The sequence below is a fragment of the Humulus lupulus genome, chromosome 1 (genome assembly GCF_963169125.1).
Source record: "Humulus lupulus chromosome 1, drHumLupu1.1, whole genome shotgun sequence".
Taxonomy (NCBI): Eukaryota; Viridiplantae; Streptophyta; class Magnoliopsida; order Rosales; family Cannabaceae; genus Humulus; species Humulus lupulus.
This window is the reverse complement of record NC_084793.1, coordinates 286,888,043-286,911,130: the sequence shown is the minus strand read 5'-3', so window position 1 is coordinate 286,911,130 and position 23,088 is coordinate 286,888,043. Positions and strand designations below refer to the sequence as shown.

The window sequence follows — 23,088 nt, the reverse complement described above, 5'->3', positions numbered from 1 at the left end:
CCAAGACATTGACCAAGCAGATAAGATTGGAGGTATTTGGTTACATCAGACTAGGATTGATATTGATTGATAAATAAGTATCGTTGTTATCGAATCTAATCAATGTCACAACGTTGACCATAGGTTAAGTCGATCTTAATTTTGAGTGATAATATTCTGCTAATTATATTATTTAAATATTTTGACTTGTTCGTTACTAGCTTACCCTACGGTCTAGCCCATACTTACATCTTGGAGATTTGGTAGTGTAATTAAGCGGGAGTATTATTCATAGATATAAAATCTATAACTTCTATATGAGAGGTGAAAAGATGATTTCCTTAATTGCTTTGTTCAAAATGTTAAATGATTGAGATCTCATTTCGGTGATTAAGTTAACAGAAATATCATTTATAAGAAACTTAGTGGGGATTAAGGATAAAATACTGATGAGGGGTAAAACAGTAATTTGCACGCAGCTTGTTAGTAAGTCATCGATAAGGGATTGAATGACTGTAATTGTTATAACAATAGAACATATTTATGGTTTGGAAAATACGCTCTATGAATTCAAGAGTTCAATTCCGAGTCTATAGTAGAGTCACGAGGAATTAATAAGGCAGTGAAATTATTCGTAAATAAATTCACAGTAACTTATTGGAGCTTGATTTCATGGATCTATGGTCCCCGCATCACCTTTGAGTAAATAATCTAGAGTGTATCAATTAATTGATTTAATCATCAATTAGGATTTTTAAAGTTGACTAGGTCAATTTTTGGAAAATTTACAAAGATATGAGATTTAGAGAATAAAAGAGAATCTTTGGGTAAAATTATTAATATTGATATATTGGTGTCAATATAAATAAATAATATTAAATCAAGTTTCAAATTATAATTAGTTAATTTGAATAGGGATTTAATTAATTAATTAAAATAAATAAATAAAATGTTTTGAATTTAGGTTCAATTAGGATTTAAATTCAAAACAAAGAGATTGGGCCCAAGTCCATTTATGGGAGCCCAAAGCTTTTATTTTTTTGTTTATTATTTTTAATTAATTTAAATAAAGCTCATTAAGTTGCCTATATAAGGAATATAATATCTAGGGTTTTCATAAAGAAGTCTAAATTGATTCATTGGGTAAGTAAAAATCTAGACAGTCTAATCATTTCTTAGCCATTCACTGTCTTCTTCTCTTCTAGATCTCTATCTCTTGTGTTGAGAACCAGCCCACACTAATTCTAGGTTGATCAAAAGCTTGGTGAGGAAGACTGTGTTGCTGATCTAGTTTAATTTCTTGATAATACTTAGCTACAGAAATGAATCAAGGGTTAGAGAGATTGAAGGAAGGAGTTGTTCCAGTTCTGCTACGTAATGTAAGTTTCTTTACTTTACTCTGTTTTGTATCAATTTCATAGGAGCATGTTCTAGATATTTACATGTTTGTTTGGTAATATGTAAATTACATGAAAATAAATAAAGATCCTGCAATAAGTATTTCTAACCCTTTGTGCCTGGGAGATTGATTTTTGATAACACAATAGTGGCAATCGAAGTGCTCTAATCAATAAAGAAATGTAGTAGTGGAGGCAATGAGTGGGTGAGTGTAAAGTTGGATATGAGTAAGGCCTATGATCGCGTTGAATGAGGTATTTTGGATGCTATAATGGAGGCTATGGGATTTTTTTCGCAATGGCGGGAATTGGTTTTATGGTGTATCAGAAGCCCTCAGTTTTCATTTGTCCTTAATGGTACCAGTAAGGTTCATGTCTCTTCGGAGAGAGGTTTGCGACAAGGATGCCCTCTATCCCCCTAACATGCTTGCACAAGTTTATTGCTTAAGGAATTGGCCTCGTTGCCATAATAGCTTTAGTAAAGTCTTTGGTCCTTATTTCATCGCTATACTTAACAACATATATACCTTGCATCCGCAACTTGACTTTCCTCCAATACAAACTCAAATAGAACTTTAGTTTCATCACTATTTGAAAATACGATGTCTTCGTAGTTGCCAACAATTTTCCTCAACAAATCAATCCAATAGAAAAATAAGCAACTAAATAATTAAAAGATACACACTACATATGTAATTTCACATGAAACTAACAAAGTAACAACTATAATTTACCAGAATTCATCATAAATGCAGGAGGCATCCTATTTTTTTCTTGGAAACGCTCCCTTGTTACAATTATTTTTCTTTTTTTCCCTTTTTTCCCGAGAAAGATGATAATTTTTCTCATAAAGCTGATTTTTTGTTTCCTTTACATTTTTTGGTATGCAAGTCTCAATAAAGGACTGCAAATCATTGCTGGTGCAACCGAATTGACAAACGCAATGGATTTGCAAATGCAGAGTTGCGGTGCCTGAAAACACCAAACAAGAAATCAGAAAACTTAACAAGAACAATAAAATCAATAGCCAAAGTAGAGAACACAAATAACAACAACATAGTTATGTGGTTCAGCACAATGAATGTGCCTACATCCATAGGAGAGAACAGCCAGAAGGCTTTGATCTTTATTGATGAAGCTCAAGTATAGATTACAATGATGATTACAAACTCAGCCTTATAACAACAATGGTGTCTTGCACCGATTACAGAAAACAAAAACAATGTAGAAGAAAGGTTTTAGAACATAGGTTCTCTCCTCTGAACTATCTTCTCTTCTAATCTCTCACTGAAAATTTTGATCATCCCTGAAATGAGATTGCAACCTTCCTTTTATAACCAAGTGAAGCTGACTAGGACCAATCTTGAGTGTAACTGTTTTAACTGCCAAAAAATAGAACATAGGTGAGTTTTAAGTGAGTTGAACCCAACAAAATCCACCTAGTTTAGTTCACTTAAAAGAATCTGAATGTGTAACTATAACTGAGCAGACTATTCTCTAATCCCAAAGAATAAGTCTCAGTAAGAGACTTAACAACTTTCAACACATAGCAAGTTTAGACAATGTCTAAACTTTTTTGTAGTGACACTTTTAGTAAAGATATCGGCTGGATTGTCATGGGTGCTAATTTTCTTGACAAAAACTTGTTTAGACTGAATGATATATTTAATAAAATGTATCTTGATGTCTACGTGTTTATACCTCTCATGAAACATAGGATTCTTCATAAGATCTAGGGCTCTTTGATTATCACAACGAACTGTGATGCCATCCGATTTAAATCCTAGTTCTTCAGTTAATCCTCTGAGCCAAACTGCCTCTTTAATTGATTATGTAGCTGCCATATATTCAGCCTCTGTTGATGACAGTGCAACTACCTTTTGTAAGTTTGATTTCCAGCTGAGACAACCTCCAAGAACTATGAAGACATAACCTGTTAGAGACCTTCGAGTGTCAATATTTCCAGCAAAGTTTGAGTCAACAAAGCCTGTTACTTCTTCATTAAATTAACTCTCATTTCTGAAAACCAAACCTGTATTCAATGTTCCCTTAATATAACCCACCTGACAGCGTCCCAATGCTCAGCTCCTGGATTAGCAATGTATCGACTAACAACACTCATAGAGTGTGCCAAATCTGGTCCTGTGCATACCATAGAGTACATTAGGCTACCAACACAACTAGCATAGGGAACTTTGTTCATGTATTCACTCTTAGCATCTGTACTTGGTGATTGTTTCATTGACAAACAGCTTGAAGTGTTGGGCAATGGGTGTAGAAATAGCCTTGGAATTGATCATTTCAAACTTTTCTAAAACTTTCTGTAAGTACCCTCTTCGAGACAAGGTAATGACAAGTGGTTGAGGCCTTTTAATGTCAATACCAAGAATTTTCTTGGCTGTCCCGAGATCCTTCATCTCAAATTCCTGGTTAAGCTTCTCTTTAAGCTTATTAATTTTTGTTCTCTCCTTTCCAATAATCAAGATATCGTCAACCTATAACAGCAAGTAAATCTGATTATTGGAATATATACATGGATCAAACTTACTCTTCTCATAACCAATCTTAGTCATATAATCATCAAATCTAAGATGCCTCTTGGGGCTTGTCTAAGTCCATTAAGTGATTTCTTAAGTAAGTGTAATGCCCCGAATCCCTAATGCGGTTTAGTGGCTGGATTAGTAGGCCGGGAGGGCCATAACTGTTTAATTATGCCATTAAATGATTATGTGCATGTTTATGTGAATTATATTATAATATGATGTTATATGCATGCATGTGGGTCCACATTTGAATATTATGATGTTTTGATAATTTGGCCCATTGAGGGTAAATTTGTGTATTTGGGTGCATAATGTGATTTATGAATGAGATTCCATTATTATGGAGATATATTCGAGCTATTCAGCATGAGACGATCCTATATAATGGATTAGCGGTTTTTTCATAACGGGGTCAATTATTGGGTAGTAAGAATGTTTATTTGATGATAAATTGGGAGTTATTGAGATCAGGATGAAATTCTAGAAGTTTTGACTATAATGTCCCCGGGGGTGTTTTTGGGACCCCGAGCACTAGGTTTTATTTGAGGTTACTTAAGCTTGAAGTAGCTTGTCAGATAAAACGTACGTTAGAAAACCTCTCGTTCTTCCCTGTTAGCTCATTTTCACCGTTCGAAGCATTTTCAAAGATATCTTGAGTTCTAAGAGTCGAAATCAAGTGAGGATCGAGGCATAACGATCCTAGGAAAGATTAGAAGCTTCTTGACCGAAGGATTTGACGAGAAACAACCCAATTGAAGGTAATTTAAGTTTAAATTTTTGAGTTTTTAGAGTTTCTAAGCTTTGAATTGGCTTTTGTGAATTGTTGAGTTTTTGGTTTGATTGAACCTTGGGTTTTGATGGTTTTGAAGCATTGGGAAGCTTGGGAACTTGGATTTGATGATTTGGTAATGTTTAGGCATAATTTTGGAGGCTTTGGGATGTTGGAGAACAAGTTTAGGTATGTTCTGGGTTGGGCTTCGCGACCCTGTTCTTGGAGAGTCGCGGCCCTAGCTCGAAGAAGTAGGTGGGGGAAAATTGCTCTTGCTAGGCGCTACGGCCCTTGATGTAGGGCGCTGCGGCCTTTGTTTCAGAGGTGGCTGGGGGCCGCGGCCCTTGATGCCAGGGCCGCAGCCCTTGAGCAGGGTTGAGCCCGTTTGAGTGTTTTGGCCCCGGGAACATGGTTTTAGGCCTCGGGATCACTCTTACTACCCGGATTAGTGGGGATTGATGTCTCGGAGGCTAGATCTTGGTTTGGGAACCCTTGATTATCATTTTATTGATGGTGTTCCATATTTGGTTATGATTAGGTAACAGCTAAAGGACTAAAAGCTAGATCGTTCTCAAGGGTCGTTCTTCTATTCATTCTAGCTCGAATCTGAGGTAAGAAAACTACACCCCATATGTGACATGCATGATTATTATCGAGGCATGTTGATTGTGTAAATGTGGACATGGATTGATTATCGAATGCTTAGCAAATCTTGCTCACTTGTGCGTGGTACTGACTCATTAGTCAGAATTGGCATAGGTATCAGTATCAGCTGTGAAGCTGTGACTCATTAGTCAGGTTCGGCAGTGGTACTGGGCACTGGTCACATAGTGCTGACACATTAGTCAGGACGACTTTAGCGTGTTCAATGCAAGCCAATAAAGATTAGATTTAATCGATATCTGCATTGGATGACTCAAAGAGCATTAATGCCGGACCGACCTCAAGTTCGATGAATACTATAAGCGCTTGTGTGGCTTACCTATCAGTCACTCATCTGTTAAGTTAGAGACTTACCTAACAGTCTCTCATCTGTTAAAGGCTAGTGGCTTACCTAGCAGCCACTCTTCTGCTTAAATTAGTGACTTGCTTGTCAGTCACTCAGTATGGTTTTCTAGAACCTCAAGTGATATTCACTCATCTGTTTAAGAGCTACAAGCTCTGTGTGATTATGATGATATTCATTTGAAAATGTTTATATTCAATACTGTGTTTTCTTGCCGGGCTTTGGCTCATGGGTGCCATATGGTGCAGGTAAAGGGAAAGAAAAGCTCACCCAGCCTTGAGTAGAGAGCTTAGGTGGTGATGTGTACATATGCGGCTGCTTAACCACCACGGCCAAGGAGTTCTCAGAAGAACTAGAGGTTTACCCTATTTTTGCCGCTTAGGTCGGCGGGTTTGTAACTTTGAAACAGTAATGACCTTTTTGAGTTGTAAATAACTTGTAAACATTCTTGTGGGCCCATGAACAGTTTTATGTATTAATTAAAACATATTTTTTCCTTTTTCTTGTTTTCACCTTAGCTTGTTAATAACACTTAGAACACGTTTTTAACCAAAGGACTAGGGTAGCGGGTAAAATTTCTGGTTCACCGTAACGGTTCTGGGGTAACCAGGGTGTTACAACTTGGTATCAGAGCGTGCCAAGGTTAAGGTTCCTGTAGACTGGCTGGGCATGTACACACATCACTAAAGTCATGCTCGACTCATGGTTTGGTAACTATTTATGTAGTTATATGTATAACTGCTTAAATATAGTATATATGCTTTACCTGTATGCATGAGACACCATGTTGAACCTGTGCCCTGAAATATGATATCCTCAACAACTGTGTGCTAATTAGTACTGAAATTGCTGGAACATACTCATCAGTATTGTTGATTATGAATTATTATGTGATACATGCTGAGTGTTAAATGCTATAAACATGTATCTGCCTGTATAATTGTATGACTGTGGAATATGATAATTGTCTACTTGTTCTTGGACTGTGAGGCGGCAAGAGGTTTAGTTATTACTACCTGACTGGCCGTATTGATCAATTTTTCAGCAAGGTATCAGAAATAAGAATGAATCCAGGGAAGACAAATACTTCAACTGGCCAAAGTGATCAGGGCCAGAATAATAATAACAGCCAGGGTCAGGAGAATGACCAGTCACAGATTCCACAGCCAGCTCCTGCAAACTGGCAGCAGTTGTTTAATGAATTGCAGGCAACAGTGTTGAAACAGGGAGAAGAGCTTCGTCTCCTGAGACAACAGCAAGCGCCTGCAGTGGCTAGTGTATCAGAGGCACCTCCTGTGTCGGTGCCAGCAGCAGAGTAGTTGCCTGAGGTAGGGAATAAATGGGAACCTCTTTATGAAAGGTTCAGGAAGCAGCAACCTCCAGTGTTTGAGGGCAATGCAGATCCTGCCAAGGCAGAGCAATGGATGAGCATGATTACCACTATCCTTGACTTTATGAGGGTAGCTGGTAATGAGAGGGTGGCCTGTGCCACCTATATGTTTCGGGAGGATGCCCAGATTTGGTGGGAGGTGATTACCCAAACCAAGAATGTTAATGCCCTGAGCTGGGAGGAGTTTCAGACCTTGTTTAATGAAAAGTATTACAATTATGCCATCAGGGCAGCTAAAGCTGAGGAATTCATCAGGCTACTTCAGGGAAGTCTATCAGTCACTAAGTATGCCTTAAGGTTTGATCATTTGGCAAAGTTTGCCATGGAGCTGGTGCCCATTGATGGGACCAGGAGAGAGAGATTCTTGCAAGGGCTACAGCCCAGATTAGCCCGTGATGTTCATATCACCACTGTGGCTGGGGTTACTACCTATGCACAGGTGGTGGAGAAGGCACTCACAGCTGAGAGTGGAGAGAACAAGATCTTGCATGATAGTGCAGCCAGAAAGGATTTCAGGAGGACAGGTCCTCCATTTGGGGGTTCTGGTAGGGGTGTAGGCCCTAGTGATCAGAAGAGGAAGGTTCCTGACACCTTCCCAGTTCCAGGTCCTGACAGGCGGCCCCGTGGTATTACAATGGGTCGTCCAGGGGGTAGTGAAGCCTGGAAGCCTCGTCCTGAATGCCCTAGATGCAAGAGGCATCATTTGGGAGAGTGTAGGGCAAAGGCCTGCTATTTGTGTGGAGCAATATGTCATTTTAAGAAAGATTGCCCTCAGGTAAGAAAGAAGAACCCAGGAAGGCAAACATCTCGGCCCCAGCTTGAGTGTTCGCATTGACTCAAGCAGAAGCTGAGGCTTCTCCCTTAGTTGTTACAAGTCAGCTTCTTAGTGCTGGAACCCTTTATAATGTGTTGATTGATTCTGGTGCTACACACTCTTTTGTTGCTAGTAGTATTATTGATAGACTGTGTAGACCTTGTGATTTCTATGCTGTGGGGTTTGGAACTTTGTTACCCACTGGAGAGTTAGTGGTATCCAGGAGATGGGTCAGATCTTTGCCAGTGACAGTGGAGGGCAGAGAATTATCAGTGGACTTAATAGAGTTGGTTATGACTAACTTCGATATGATATTGGGTATGGATTGGTTGGCAAAGTATGGGGCAACCATTGATTGCAGAAGGAAGATGGTCACCTTTGAGCCTGAAGGTGAGGGTCCTTTTGTGTTTGTTGGTGTTGTGCATGGACCTCGTATTCCTATGATTTCTGTGTTGAGGGTTAGGGATCTATTGCAAAGAGGTTGCATTGGATTCTTAGCCAGTGTGGTTGATACCACTCAGGTCATGCCAGTGAGACCAGAAGATACTAGACTTGTTTGTGAATTCCTAGATGTGTTTCCAAAAGATTTGCCAGGGTTGCCACCACATAGAGAAATTGAGTTCGTTATAGAACTGGCACCAAGGACGGAGCTAGTGTCTAGAGCGCCTTACAGAATGGCCCCAGCTGAGTTGAAAGAATTAAAGGTACAATTGCAAGAGCTGTTAGATTTGGGTTTTATCAGACCTAGCTTCTCACCTTGGGGTGCGCCAGTTCTGTTTGTGAAAAAGAAGGATGGTTCTCTGAGAATGTGTATTGATTACAGAGAACTGAATAAGCTGACAATTAAGAACAAGTATCCTTTGCCAAGGATAGATGATCTGTTCGATCAGTTGCAAGGTAAGAAGGTATTCTCTAAGATCGACCTTCGTTCTGGTTATCATCAGTTGAGGGTCAAGGAGGGAGACATACCGAAGACTGCTTTTCGTACTAGGTATGGGCATTATGAGTTCTTAGTTATGTCATTTGGATTGACTAATGCCCCTACTGCTTTTATGGATCTGATGAACAGAGTGTTCAAGGATTATTTGGACCAGTTTGTGATCGTCTTCATCGATGATATTCTGGTATATTCTCAGGCTGAGTTAGAGCATGAGCAGCATCTAAGGTTGGTCCTGCAGAGACTGAGGGAACACAGATTGTTTGCCAAGTTCAAGAAATGTGAGTTTTGGTTATCTCAGGTATCCTTTCTTGGGCACATTGTCAGTAAGGAGGGGATTAAGGTAGATCTAGCGAAGATTGAAGCGATCAGAGATTGGCCCAGGCCAAAGAATGCTTCTGAGGTTAGAAGTTTCCTTGGATTGGCAGGTTATTATAGGCGTTTCGTGGAAGGGTTCTCAAAGATTGCTACTCCATTGACTGAGCTGACACACAAGAGTTAGAAATTTGTGTCGTCAAATAAATGTGAGAACAACTTCCAGGAACTGAAGTAGAGATTGATTACAGCTCCGATTTTTAGCCTTCCAACAGATCAGGAGAAGTTTGTGATTTATTGCGATGCTTTTCATCAGGGTTTGGGCTGTGTTTTAATGCAATCAGAGAAGGTAATTTCTTATGCTTCTCGTCAGCTGGAGTATGAAAAGAGATATTCTACTCATGATTTAGAGTTGGCAGCTGTGGTTTTTGATTTAAAGATATGGAGGCATTATCTCTATGGGGAGAAGTGTGAGATCTATACAGACCAAAAGAGCCTGAAGTACTTCTTCACCCAGAAAGACTTGAATATGAGGCAAAGGTGTTGGCTGGAGTTAGTAAAAGATTATGACTGTGAGATTCTGTATCATCCAGGAAAAGCCAACATGGTAGCTGATGCTTTAAGCAGGAAGGGTCTGGAACAGATTCATGGTATGAGGCTGATAGCCAGGGAGCTAGCTAATGATATGACCAGAGCTGGTATAGAGTTGTTGGTGGGACAGTTGGCTAATATTACGCTACAGTCTACAATATTGGAGAGAATTAAGGAGGGTGAATTGAGTGATCCACAGCTGATCAAGATCAGAGAGGATGTTCTGGCTAGAGCATCCAGAGATTATTCAGTGTCTGAGATAGGGTTGTTGAGATACAAGGGGCGGATATGTGTTCCGCTAGACACTGCTTTGAGGCGAGAGATTCTGGATGAATCTCCTACTACACCTTACTCTTTGCATCCAGGCACCACAAAGATGTATCAGGATGTGAGATCGTTGTATTGGTGGCCAGGGATGAAGAGAGATGTAGTAGAGTATGTGGCTAAGTGCTTGACATGTCAACAATTCAAGGCTGAGCACCAGAGGCCGGCAGGGTTATTGCAGCCTCTAGATATCCCAGAGTGGAAGTGGGAAGACATCACAGTGGATTTTGTGGTGGGCTTACCCAGGACTGTTGGTCAGCATGATTCTATTTGGGTGATAGTAGATCGCTACACCAAATCAGCTCACTTTCTGCCAATGAGGACTACTTATACAATTGACCAGTATGCAGATCTCTATGTGAGAGAGATCGTGCGCCTCCATGGAGCACCTAGGTCGATCGTGTCAGATTGGGACCCTACTTTTACTTCCAAGTTTTGGGGGAGTTTGCAAAAGGCCATGGGGGCATGCTGCGGGCATGTGTGCTGGACTTTGGTGGATCTTGGAGCAAGTATCTACCTTTGATAGAGTTCTCCTACAACAACAGTTATCAGTTTACCATTGGAGTTGCACCTTATGAGATACTGTATGGTAGGAAGTGCAGATCTCCCATTCATTGGGATGAGACAAGTGAAAGAAGATACTTAGGTCCTGAGGCAGTTCAGAGGACCAGTGAGGCCATTGAGAAGATTAGAGCTCAGATGCTCGCTTCTCAGAGTAGACAGAAGAGCTATGCAGATCCCAAGCGCAGGAACGTGGAGTTCTAAGTGGGAGACTATGTTTTCCTTAGAGTCTCACCATGGAAAGGGGTGAGAAGGTTTGGGAAGAAGGGCAAGCTGAGCCCTTGATTTGTAGGTCCATTTGAGATCCTGGAGAGGATTGGTCAGGTGGCTTACAGATTGGCTTTGCCTCCGGTGTTGTCAGCCGTGCATAATGTGTTCCATGTATCAGCTCTTCGGAGGTATGTATCTGATGTGAGCCATATTTTGAGTTATGAAGATCTGGAGCTTGAGCCAGATCTCTCCTTTGAGGAGCAACCAGTTCAGATACTTGACAGAAAAGATAAGGTCCTCAGGAATAAGATGATACCTTTGGTTAAGGTATTGTGGAGGAACAACAAGGTCGAGGAAGTGACCTAGGAGCTGGAGTCAGATATGCAGATTTAATATCCCGAGTTGTTCAGGTAAATTTCGAGGACGAAATTTCAGTAAGGAGGGGATAGTTGTAATGCCCCGAATCCCTAATGCAGTTTAGTGGCTGGATTAGTAGGTCGGGAGGGCCATAACTGTTTAATTATGCCATTAAATGATTATGTGCATGTTTATGTGAATTATATTATAATATGATGTTATATGCATGCATGTGGGTCCACATTTGAATATTATGATGTTATGATAATTTGGCCCATTGAGGGTAAATTTGTGTATTTGGGTGCATAATGTGATTTGTTAATGAGATTCCATTATTATGGAGATATATTCGAGCTATTCGGCATGAGACGGTCCTATATAATGGATTAGCGGTTTTTTCATAACGGGGTCAATTATTGGGTAGTAAGAATGTTTATTTGATGATAAATTGGGAGTTATTGAGATCAAGATCTCTGGAAGCTTTGACTATAATGTCCCCAGGGGTGTTTTTGGGACCCCGAGCACTAGGTTTTATTTGACGTTACTTAAGCTTGATGTAGCTTGTCAGATAGAACGTACGTCAGAAAACCTCTTGTTCTTCCCCGTTAGCTCATCTTCACTGTTCGAAGCGTTTTCGAAGATATCTTGAGTTCTAGGAGTCGAAATCAAGCGAGGATCGAGGCATAGAGATCCTAGGAAAGATTAGAAGCTTCTTGACCGAAGGATTTGATGAGAAACAACCCAATCGAAGGTAATTTAAGTTTAAAGTTTTGAGTTTTAGAGTTTCTAAGCTTTGAATTGGATTTTGTGAATTGTTGAGTTTTTGGTTTGATTGAACCTTGGGTTTTGATGGTTTTGGAGCATTGGGAAGCTTGGGAACTTTGATTTGGTGATTTGGTAATGTTTAGGCATACTTTTGGAGGCTTTGGGATGTTGGAGAACGAGTTTGGGCATGTTCTGGGTTGGGCGCCGCGGCCCTGTTCTTGGAGAGCCGCGGCCCTAGCTCGAAGAAGCAGGTGGGGGAAATTGCTCTTACTAGTCACTGTGACCCTTGTTTCAGAGGTGGTTGGGGGCCGCAGCCCTTGATGCCAGGGCCGCAGCCCTTGAGCAGGGTTGAGCCTGTTTGAGTGTTTTGGCCCTGGGAACATGGTTTAGGCCCCGGGATCACTCCTACTACCCGAATTAGTGGGGATTGATGTCTCGGAGGCTAGATCTTGGTTTGGGAACCCTTGATTATCATTTTATTTATGGTGTTCCATATTTGGTTATGATTAGGTAACCGCTAAAGGACTAAAAGCTAGATCGTTCTCAAGGGTCGTTCTTCTATTCATTCTAGCTCAAATCTGAGGTAAGAAAACTACACCCCATATGTGACATGCATGATTATTCTCAAGGCATGTTGATTGTGTAAATGTGGACATGGATTGATTATCGAATGCTTAGCAAATCTTGCTCACTTGTGCATGGTACTGACTCATTAGTTATAATTGGCATAGGTGTCAGTATCAACTGTGAAGTTGTGACTCATTTGTTAGGTTCAGCAGTGGTACTGGGCACTGGTCACATAGTGCTGACTCATTAGTCAGAACGGCTTTAGCGTGCTCAATGCAAGCCAATAAAGATTAGATCTAATCGATATCTGCATTGGATGACTCAAAGAGCATTAATGCCGGGCCGACCTCAAGTTCGATGAATACTATAAGCGCTTGTGTGACTTACCTATCAGTCACTCATCTGTTAAGTTAGAGACTTACCTAACAGTCTCTCATCTGTTAAAGGCTAGTGGCTTACCTAGCAGTCACTCTTCTGCTTAAATTAGTGACTTGCTTGTCAGTCACTCAGTATGGTTTTCTAGAACCTCAAGTGATATTCACTCATCTGTTTAAGAGCTATAAGCTCTGTGTGATTATGATGATATTCATTTGAAAATGTTTATATTCAATACTGTGTTTTCTTGCTGGGCTTTGGCTCATGGGTGCTATGTGGTGTAGGTAAAGGGAAAGAAAAACTCACCCAGCCTTGAGTGGAGAGCTTAGGTGGTGATGTGTACATATGCGGCCGCTTGACCACCACGACCAAGGAATTCTCAGAGGAACTAGGGGGTTTACCCTATTTTTGCCGCTTAGGTCGGCGGGTTTGTAATTTTGAAACAGTAATGACCTTTTTGAGTTGTAAATAACTTGTAAACGTTCTTGTGGACCCATGAACAGTTTTATGTATTAAATAAAACATATCCTTTCCTTTTTGTTGTTTTCACCTTAGCTTGTTAATAACACTTAGAACACATTTTTAACCAAAGGACTCGGGTAGCGGGTCAAATTTTCGATTCACCATAATGGTTCTAAGGTAACCAGGGCGTTACAGTATGCATACCTTATTTGGGTCTTTACTTTCAAATCCTTTGGGTTGATGCATGTATATTTCTTCTTCTAGACTTCCATGAAGGAAAGCTATTCTAACATCCATTTGGTCCACCTCTAGATTGTACTTTGTAGCCTTTGACATCATTACTCTAATCAAAGTTTGCTTGACCACTGGTGAGAATATCTCATCAAAATATATGCCTTCTTGCTGTGTGAAACCCTTAGCTACTAATCTTGCTTTGAACCTTGTACTTTCAACTCCTGGAATGCCCTCCTTTTTCTTGAAAATCAACTTGCAGCCTACAAGCCTTTTCCTTTCTTGTTTGTCTACTAACACCCAGGTGTTGTTCCTTTGCAAGGACAACATTTCTTCTTGTATGGATTTAACCCATTCTGCAACATCTTTACCGTTAGTAGCTTCATGATATGTTGTTGGTTGTGCATTATCTATCTCCTCGGCAACAGACAGAGCAAAAACAATAAATTCAGCATAACCAAGTCGATCTAGAGGTTTTGTCTTTCTTCTTTCTCTATCTCGAGCTAGCTGGTATGAGCTTAAATATGTATGTGTAGTGTCCATTTCATCTGTTTTATCTGCATTGTCTTCATCAGTTTTATCCCTGAGTTGTTGGTCCACCTCAAACTGTACACTGTTAGATTTTTCAGATTGACATGCTGTCACTTGAGGCTTTGGTTTCATAGCCATTTCATTCTCTCTAAACACCACATCTCGACTGATAATACATTTCTTGTGCCCTGGTTCTAAACACCATAGCTTGTAGCCATTGACACCATCAAGATAGCCTAAGAACATGCACTTCAGTGCTCTTGAATCAAGTTTGTCTTGTTTGATATGCACATAAGCTGTGCAACCAAATACTTTCAAGTGATCAAACTTTGGTGGCTATCCTATCCACAATTCTTGAAGGGTTTTGAAATTATTGGCAACTGAAGGGCATCTGTTTATAAGATAGCAGGCTGTTTTCAAGGCTTATCCCCAAATATGTTTCTCCAAACATGCACTCTTCATCATACACCTAATTCTCTCAAGTAGTGTCCTGTTCATACGCTCTGGCAACCCATTTTGTTGTGGTGTTCTTTCCACTGTGAGATGTCTTCTTATCCCTTCTTTGTTGCAGAATTCTTTGAATTTATTTTAGCAATACTCAAGGCCATTATCTTTCCTTAGAACTTTGATTCTTTTACCAGTTTGGTTTTCAATTAGTTTATTTCAATTAACAAAGGTTTCAAATGTTTGATCCTTACTTTTCAACAAGAAAACCCATACCTTACTACTGAAGTCATCAATGATGCTCATGAAGTAGTTTTCTCCACCTAGTGTTTGAACTCTTGAAGTACCCCAGAGATCCGAGTGTATGTATGCCAGTTTCTCAGTAGTTGTGTGCTCACCCTTACTAAATTTGACTCGGCTACTCTTACCATAAACACACTCTTCACAAAACTCAAGTTTGTCTTTCAAACCTCCCTTGAATAATCCTTGTTTATTAAGCTCATACATACCTCTTTCACTCACATGTCCTAACCTCAAGTGCCACAATCTGGTTGTTTCTTTTGAGTTGTTGTTGATGACAGTAGCAGCATTTCCAGTCACAGTTTTCCCCCAAGAAGTACAAACCATTTTTCAATTTACCTTTCATAATCACCAATGAGCCCTTTGTAATTTTCAATGTTCCATCGTCAATTTTAACTGTAAATTTATTCTTGTCAAACATACCAATCGATAATAGGTTTCTCTTTAACATATCTCACATTTTGTATTATTCTTAAAATGCCATCATGCATTTTTATCACTATTGATCTATTCCCTTTGACTTCACAGACTTTATTATTCCCAAGAAACATAGTTCCACCATGTTCTTCTATAATAGATCTGAACAAATCTTTGTTTGGACTCATATGAAATGAGCAACCCGAATCCAAGATCCATTCTCCACCTGAAACAGAGTTTGAAACTACAAGCACATTTGTAGAATCATAACCATCAGTAGCTACACTTGCCTCACCATTGTTTCTGTTCTTGTGATTACCTCCCCTTTTCAATTTAGCCTTCAAAGCCAAACATTCATCTCTGAAATGGCCTTCCTTTTTGCAATAATAACATTGTTTTCCTATTGCATTGTTTCTTGTCTTTGATATGGATCTGTGATAGCTTTGGCCTCGAGAGTATTTTCCTCCTTTGTACTCTTTCCTTTCTGACCTTCCTCTTACAAACAACCCTTCACCACTGGTTTCACTTCTGTCATCTCCTCGTTTCTGTATCTCCTTTGAACTCAATTCAGACTTGACTTTGGACATGGTCAAGGCGTCTTTTCCATAAAGAATTGTATCCACAAAGTGTTCATACATCTTTGGTAATGAACTTATAAGAGAATTACTGCAACACCCTCACTTATTTTAGTTAAAACCATATCTGAGGACGTTTTAAACTATATCATAATTTATTTCTGCGGAAGTCTGGACATTTTTTTTTTGTTGAAAACTTATTTCACATTATTTACATTAAATATAAAGTGTGTCTCAAACATATTATACATAAGTATTAAATAACCCAATTTGTTTTCAAAACATAACTTCACACTTTATTACAGATATCACATTGGTAAACTGAAATAACCCATAAAAGGTCGATGTGTTCATATGTACAAATCAGGGTCAGGACCATGCTTCAGTTCTCCTTATGTCATTCACTCATTTCTTTCTCTACCTGCAACACAAGACAACTGTGAGCCTAATGCTCAGTAAGCAAAGTAATGCATGCAATGCTAATGATTACCCAATGTCAATGCACATACACAACTTATTTTTTAATTTTGGGCCCCTTAATATTGTGCACACTGTTTGAATTGGTCAATGCCTGCAGTGCTTGTTACACATATAATATAAAATCCCATGGGTTCTCCTCCGGCTAGCCATCACCACAGTAGGGCGCATTAAAAACCTTATTCCATCGTTGCCCCGTCGGGCTCAAGAGTTAAGGCGGCCACACACTGTGGTGTCAATACATATAACAATAACTCATATGGAGGAGAAATAAAAACGGAAACATGGCAAACAATATAATTGGTTCACTAAAACCTAGCCCAAATTATTGGGCAGCCACTATAAGCCTAATATAGGCCCCCGTTTACACTTATTAACACTTTCATTTGCCTTTTCAAAACAGTGGCACTGAACTTAAACTTCTTATTACAACTTGCTTTTATGTTGCACAAAACTTGCTAAGGCATCATATAATTATTCATCATAATATCATACATGGTCTTATATCATATAATAATTCACCATATCACTATTATGCCATGCATACAAATTTGTGATGAAGTTTCAATGTATGTTAATACCACTTACTCACAAAATATTAATATAATGCATACTTTCACATAACATGTAATTCTTGTGTTGCAGTTGAGTACTTTACTTACCTTCTGTCCAAAATATAATTCACCGTGTAACAAGTGGTGTCTTAGGTGTTGATGTGCTTATCCTGACAATGGCATGGATTTCTCATCATAATGATGGTAGTAAGACATTGAACTATCATTTATAAATACCCATAAAACATTATATAAAATTTCATATCCAATTCATGCCTAAAATGCCTTAACCCACCTAGATCGAGCGTTAGATTTATCTTAGACATTTGGAGAAATTTTGACAGAGTTTCCCCTTAATTTTAGCTATCCTCAAATATCAAAATAAACCAATAATCAACATCAAATAACCTGCCATAACCATATATCCCAAATACCAACATGATTCATCATAAAGTTATCATATACCGATTTTGATAAAATTCTAATCTCCTAGATCATCACCCAAATTAAATGAGTCTCCACGTCTATTCAAAAATTTATAAACATATCTACCATCTTATAAACTCAATAAAATAACCAAAAATCAGCTTGTACTCCAAGAACCCCAAAACCTCATAAAACACAAAATTTCACTTACCGAGCAACTTTTCGGCGAAAAAAATCTCTTCTAGCTTTTCTAAGCCTCAAACCACTTGGAAATCACCAAGAAATATCTTAACAAGAGATAAAACACCATAGATAAGCTCTCATAAAAATTCAAAAACATAGTTTAACTTCCAAGTACAAGAACTTACCATAAAAAGGCTAGAACTAAGCTTAATCCACTTCTTTGGCTTTGATTTCACTTGGATCTCCTTAGAATTTCTTCAAACTAGCCAAGAAATGGTTTTTGGTTTTCTTTTCTCTCTGTTTTTCAGAGTCTTGGTCGTGCAAAGTGATAAGGTTGATGAAAATTATTTATTTTCAATGATTTGGCCTTATTGTATCAAAATTTGACACCTTTCACCTCATCATTTCACCTTTTGACTTATGAAAACCTTATCACTTCAATAATTTCGACTTAATCATCTGCTAGGCCTATTATCCTTATAGGTAAAACACTCACACCAAACCTTAGGTCCATATGAGTTCATACCCAATAGTTATGCTTACCCGATCGAGCGTAGCGCACTTATGCTAAGCTCGTTTTGACTTTGCATCAATACCACTGATTATGTATACCTCCCATCAAGAATTGATCTAATGGTTCTAAAACCATTTTTAATTCATCAATGAGACCTTAATCATACCTCAATTATATTTGGTAAATCCACTAATACTCAATTTTACCCCGAAATACTAGTAATCGACATTTTACTATTTTTCACCACTTAACATTTTTTGCCTTCTATATCTCACTTTTCTCACTTAATTCCATGCCTTGTCCATATTTTTTATCCTTTCTTATATCTTGAGCACATCAAACACCCATAAAAGACAACTCAAATGCCACAAGGTTAATAATATTGAGCATACATATAGACATCACATACACAACTTTTATACTTATACATGAAAACACTTATAAGAATATGATATGCTCAAAGTATACATATTGTATGATATGTAATGCAATGCAATCATGTGATTATTGGCTATATTATATCAAAATAATGTGGGTGCTACAATTACAGCTTGATCTTCTTCATCAAATTTGACACCAAGATTGTTTAAGTCAAGTATAATTCTGTTGAAATCATCCAAATGCTTCCTTAGTTATTTAGATTCATCCATCCGAAGAGTGTATAACTTCTTCTTGAAATACAATTTATTTGCTAAGGATTTTTTCATGTAAATCGAACCAAGTTTGTTCCATAATCCAATAATTGTATCTTCACTAAACATTTCCCTCAAAACTTCATCTCCAAGACTCAAAAGGTTAGCACTATGAGCCTTTGATTCAATGTCTTTCTTAACCTTCTCATCTTTTACATCCTTCAATAAATCTGCATCTATAGCTTCAGATATGCCTTGATGTACTAAGAGTGCTTTCATCTTGATTCTCCAGAAGCTCAAGTCATTGGCTCCAGTGAATTTGTCCACCTCGAACTTGGTTGTCCCCATTTCTTGGTCAGTTCTTGAACCCCCAAACTGGTTTCTTGAATCAACTTAATGAAACCTGGCTTTGATACCAATTGTGGTGCCTGAAAACACCAAACAAGAAACCATAAAACTTAACAAGAACAATAAAATCAGTAGCCAAAGTAGAGAACACAAATAACAACACAGTTACGTGGTTTAACACAATGAAAGTGCCTACATCCACAGGAGAGAACAACAAGCAGACTTTGATCTTTATTGATGAAGCTCAAGTACAGATTACAATGATGATTACAAACTCAGCCTTAGAACAACAATGGTGTCTTGCACTGATTACAGAAAACATAATATAATGTAGAAAGGTTTTAGAACATAGGTTCTCTCATCTGAACTCTCTTATCTTTTAATCTCTCACTGAAAATTTTGATCATCCCCAAAATGAGATTGCACCCTTCCTTTTATAACCAAGTGAAGCTGACTAGGACCAATCTTGAGTGTAACTGTTTTAACTGCCAAAAAATAGAACATAGGTGAGTTTTAAGTGAGCTAAACCCAACAAGAGTCATGGAGAATATGAAGCTCTGTGAGATTCATTACTTGCAAGGGTGTCATCGGCATTACAAGGAGATAGTACCAGAGTTGCTGAAACTACAAAGAATGGCGACGAAGAATAAAGTACTTCATAGAGATCAAAGTAAGCTCAAATTAGGGCAAAGAAAGAGGAAATCTGGAGTAGTTTGAGCATCATCGGAGTCGATTGGGAGTCGTTGGAGTTAATGGTGAGTTGTCAAGGAGTGGCTTCGTCTATTGTGCTCATCGTTGCCACTTCAACGAAGATCTGGGTATTGAGCGATATCGAAAGCTTGGATTGTAAAATCCAAATTTGTGAACTTTAATCATTATATCCATATTTTTTTAATATCTATAAAAAACCATATCTAAGTAAACTCCTAATAAAAATCCATAAAAATATAAAAAAAAATCCCCAAAAAAATTTGAGAAAATATTGACAGACGAATCATTATCACTAAAGCAGATAAGAACTACACAAAATAAACTATTTTTTTTTTACTATATCAAACATCCAACTTCCAGATCCACATACAACAAATTACAAAATAAACTATTTAATAAATCTATTCAACCAATAACGAGACATGTAGCCCCTAAATTGTCATGTTAAAATCAAACAACCAAATCCCACAAAAACAAACCTTATTGTGTATAACATCCTCAATAGTTAGCGAATGTATTATCTCAAAATACCAAAGCCAAAAATAAAATAAACCTTATCAGGTATAAAAGTCATTAAAAATATTATCTCAAAATACCAAATCCACAAAAACCCATAAAATTAAACCAATTTTTTAAAAAATGGCTAGTTAAAAATTTTCTACTTTTGAAGGTTTTTGAGTTTGCAATTAATTTATAATATAAATGTTAATATTTTTTTAAAATAGTAATAAATCTTTGAAATTATAAACTAAAATGTACCTCAAACTATAATACTTTTAAAATGTTATAAATTAGTCATAGTAAAAAAAAAAGTGATTTGGCTTTTTTTTTTCTCATATGATACATTGATTTTTTTTTTCCTAATATATATTTTTTGAAATGTTTTAATTTTTATTTTAAATATATATTTTTTTTATGTAAATGATACAATATTTGTAAGAATGAGAAGTGAGTGAATGGAGAAGAAAGAAGGAAATGAAATAGATAGAAGGACATAAATTATCTTCTCTTAGCAAGAGACATTGAATGAGAAGAAAGAGAGATGTGAGAATTGCAAATCCTCTCAAACCTCCTAGTGAAAATCATTTCATTAACGAAAGAATTCATTCACTCCTTATTACAAATATAATAATTTCTTAATATATTATTAAAAATAATTATAAAGATGAAATAATTATTTTATAAATAAGTAATAATTTACTTTAAGTAAATTGTCTCATGCTTTGCTAATGACTATTCAAGAAGTCAACCAACCACAGTGTTCACACTTCAATCTAAAAAAATTAGGTCCACAAGAAAAATAATAATTTCATTCTCATTACTACCGATGAGAATCAATCTTTGGTATCCTAAAATGAAAACTTTGTTAGATCATTCTTTGTTACTATGCTACCACCACTAATAACGGTAGTAACATAAGATGTGTCTTAGTCGTGTCTAATTTGAAGGAGATTCCTTGTCCAAGTGTATGCAGAATGGAAATAGAGAGACAGATATGGGTAAGCATTCCCCGCCAAAGCTTATTCATGGTCTCACATTCATTCATTCGAAGCATAAGCATAGGGAAATGTCACTATTCATGCATAATAGTGTGTATTATTATAAAAAAATACCACCCTTATTGTTTATTTCATTTTGATGCTAAACATACCTCATCTACCCAAAATATTCCTCCCATTTTTCTACCCAAAAAAAATCAACACTCCTAGTTTCTGTCTTTGTCTGTCTGTCTGTCTTTCTCTCTCTCTCTCTCAAACATAACAAAAACCCCAAAATCCCGGAGAGCCCCAACCCGTCGAGCCCAACCTCGTCGATCCCCAAACCCTGTCAAGCCCCATACCCCGTCGAGCCCCAACCCTGGTCGAGAGCATCTTAGGCGAACCACGGCCACACAATCCTTTGGAACCTGACGGTCGACAGACGAAGTCTAAACTCCAATCAAATCAAAGGTTAGATCTCGAATATTCACTCCATATTTAATTGAAAAACCAATCATTCTTAGGAATTTGGGCTTTGTCATCTATAGAAGGGAATGGGTACGTCAACATTGTGCAATTTTTTTTTGGGTCATACCATATGCTCGATAGGTTTGATAGTGGCTCGATAGGGGCAGCATGAATGGTTCGATAGGTGCTCGATATGAGCTCGATAGGATGCGTGAAGGGAATGGGTTCGATAGGTGCTCAATATGAGCTCGATAGTATAGCTTGATAGTTTTACAGATGATGTTTCTCGATTGTAGCTCGATGTGTGCTCGATGGTTCTTCATGTAGTCAGAATATGATTTTCTCGATAGGCTCGATAGTAGGCTTGATATAGTTAGGCTCAATGGAAGCTCGACATTATCTCGATATAAGATCGATGGTATACTAAAGATTAGGTTTAATAGTGGCTTGATGGAAGTTCGATAGAGGCTCGATGAATAGATCGATTGAGCTCGATAGGGATCGATAGGGCTCGATAACAAGCCGATATAAGCTCGATGGCAGGGTTTATTTCGGTTTTTGATGATTTTTTTAAAAAAAAATTCCATATTCTATTTGAAATTTTGTTTTCTTACCAATTTTTTTTCATGTGTTGTTGCAGATGCCTAAGTTGCTTGTTCTGTTCAGTGATCACTTTCCTGGTCGAGTGACATATCGGGGTAGTAGCACTTTAAATCACATTAAGACTAGGTTTGTGGAGCTCGGGCTTCTTGAAAGGGCTAAGGAATCCCTTTTCAAGTAGTTCTTTTTGGCTTTAGAGTTTAATTTCTCTGGAGTCTTGGTGAATCAATTGTTGCTGAGGAAAATCGCCAGAAACAATGAAGATGAGGTGCATTTTTTCTTGTGGTCGAAGTCTTGTAGATTCGGCATGGGAGAGTTTGCAGGGTTGAATTTCAGTACCTTCCCATCACCAGAAGAGTTGGAAGGGCGTAATCTCAGCGACTGGTTGATAAATGAATAATTCAACGATGTTGAGAAAGTAAAGCTCTCACAGGTGGAGCATGCTTTCAAGACTTGTACTGTTGTGGAAGATGTGTACAAGCTTGGTCTATGTTTGTTGGTTGAGGGGGTTCTGAATGCCATTGAGGGCAAGTTGCACATTTGGCGAGATATTATGAAAATTGTTGAGGACGTAGAGTACTTCTTCAGCTATCCATGGGGAAAGTACTCTTATAGGAGGCTATTCCAGTCTTGTAAGAAGGACATGGTGAAGCAAAAGGCCAACTATGATGCTACTATCGAGTTAATGTCAAGCTACAATCGAGCTCATCGAGTTTACATCGAGCTTAACATAACTTTTAAGAAAAATCAAATAAAAAAGAAAGGAAAACAACATAGGTTATTAATACAACAAGACCAAAATTGAAAAAAGAGTTTATAGCCTAGCTTTGCACGTAG

The 23,088-nt window shown here is 38.0% G+C and overlaps 1 long non-coding RNA gene across 1 annotated transcript; it reads right to left on the bottom strand.

The window, feature by feature from the left end:
• Positions 1-16,195: 16,195 nt before the first annotated feature.
• On the bottom strand, positions 16,196-17,784 carry LOC133778154 (uncharacterized). Its single transcript, XR_009869033.1, has 3 exons — positions 17,686-17,784; positions 17,000-17,061; positions 16,196-16,281 (listed from the first exon to the last, which is right to left on the bottom strand). It is a non-coding gene; the product is annotated as an uncharacterized LOC133778154 (long non-coding RNA).
• Positions 17,785-23,088: the final 5,304 nt, after the last annotated feature.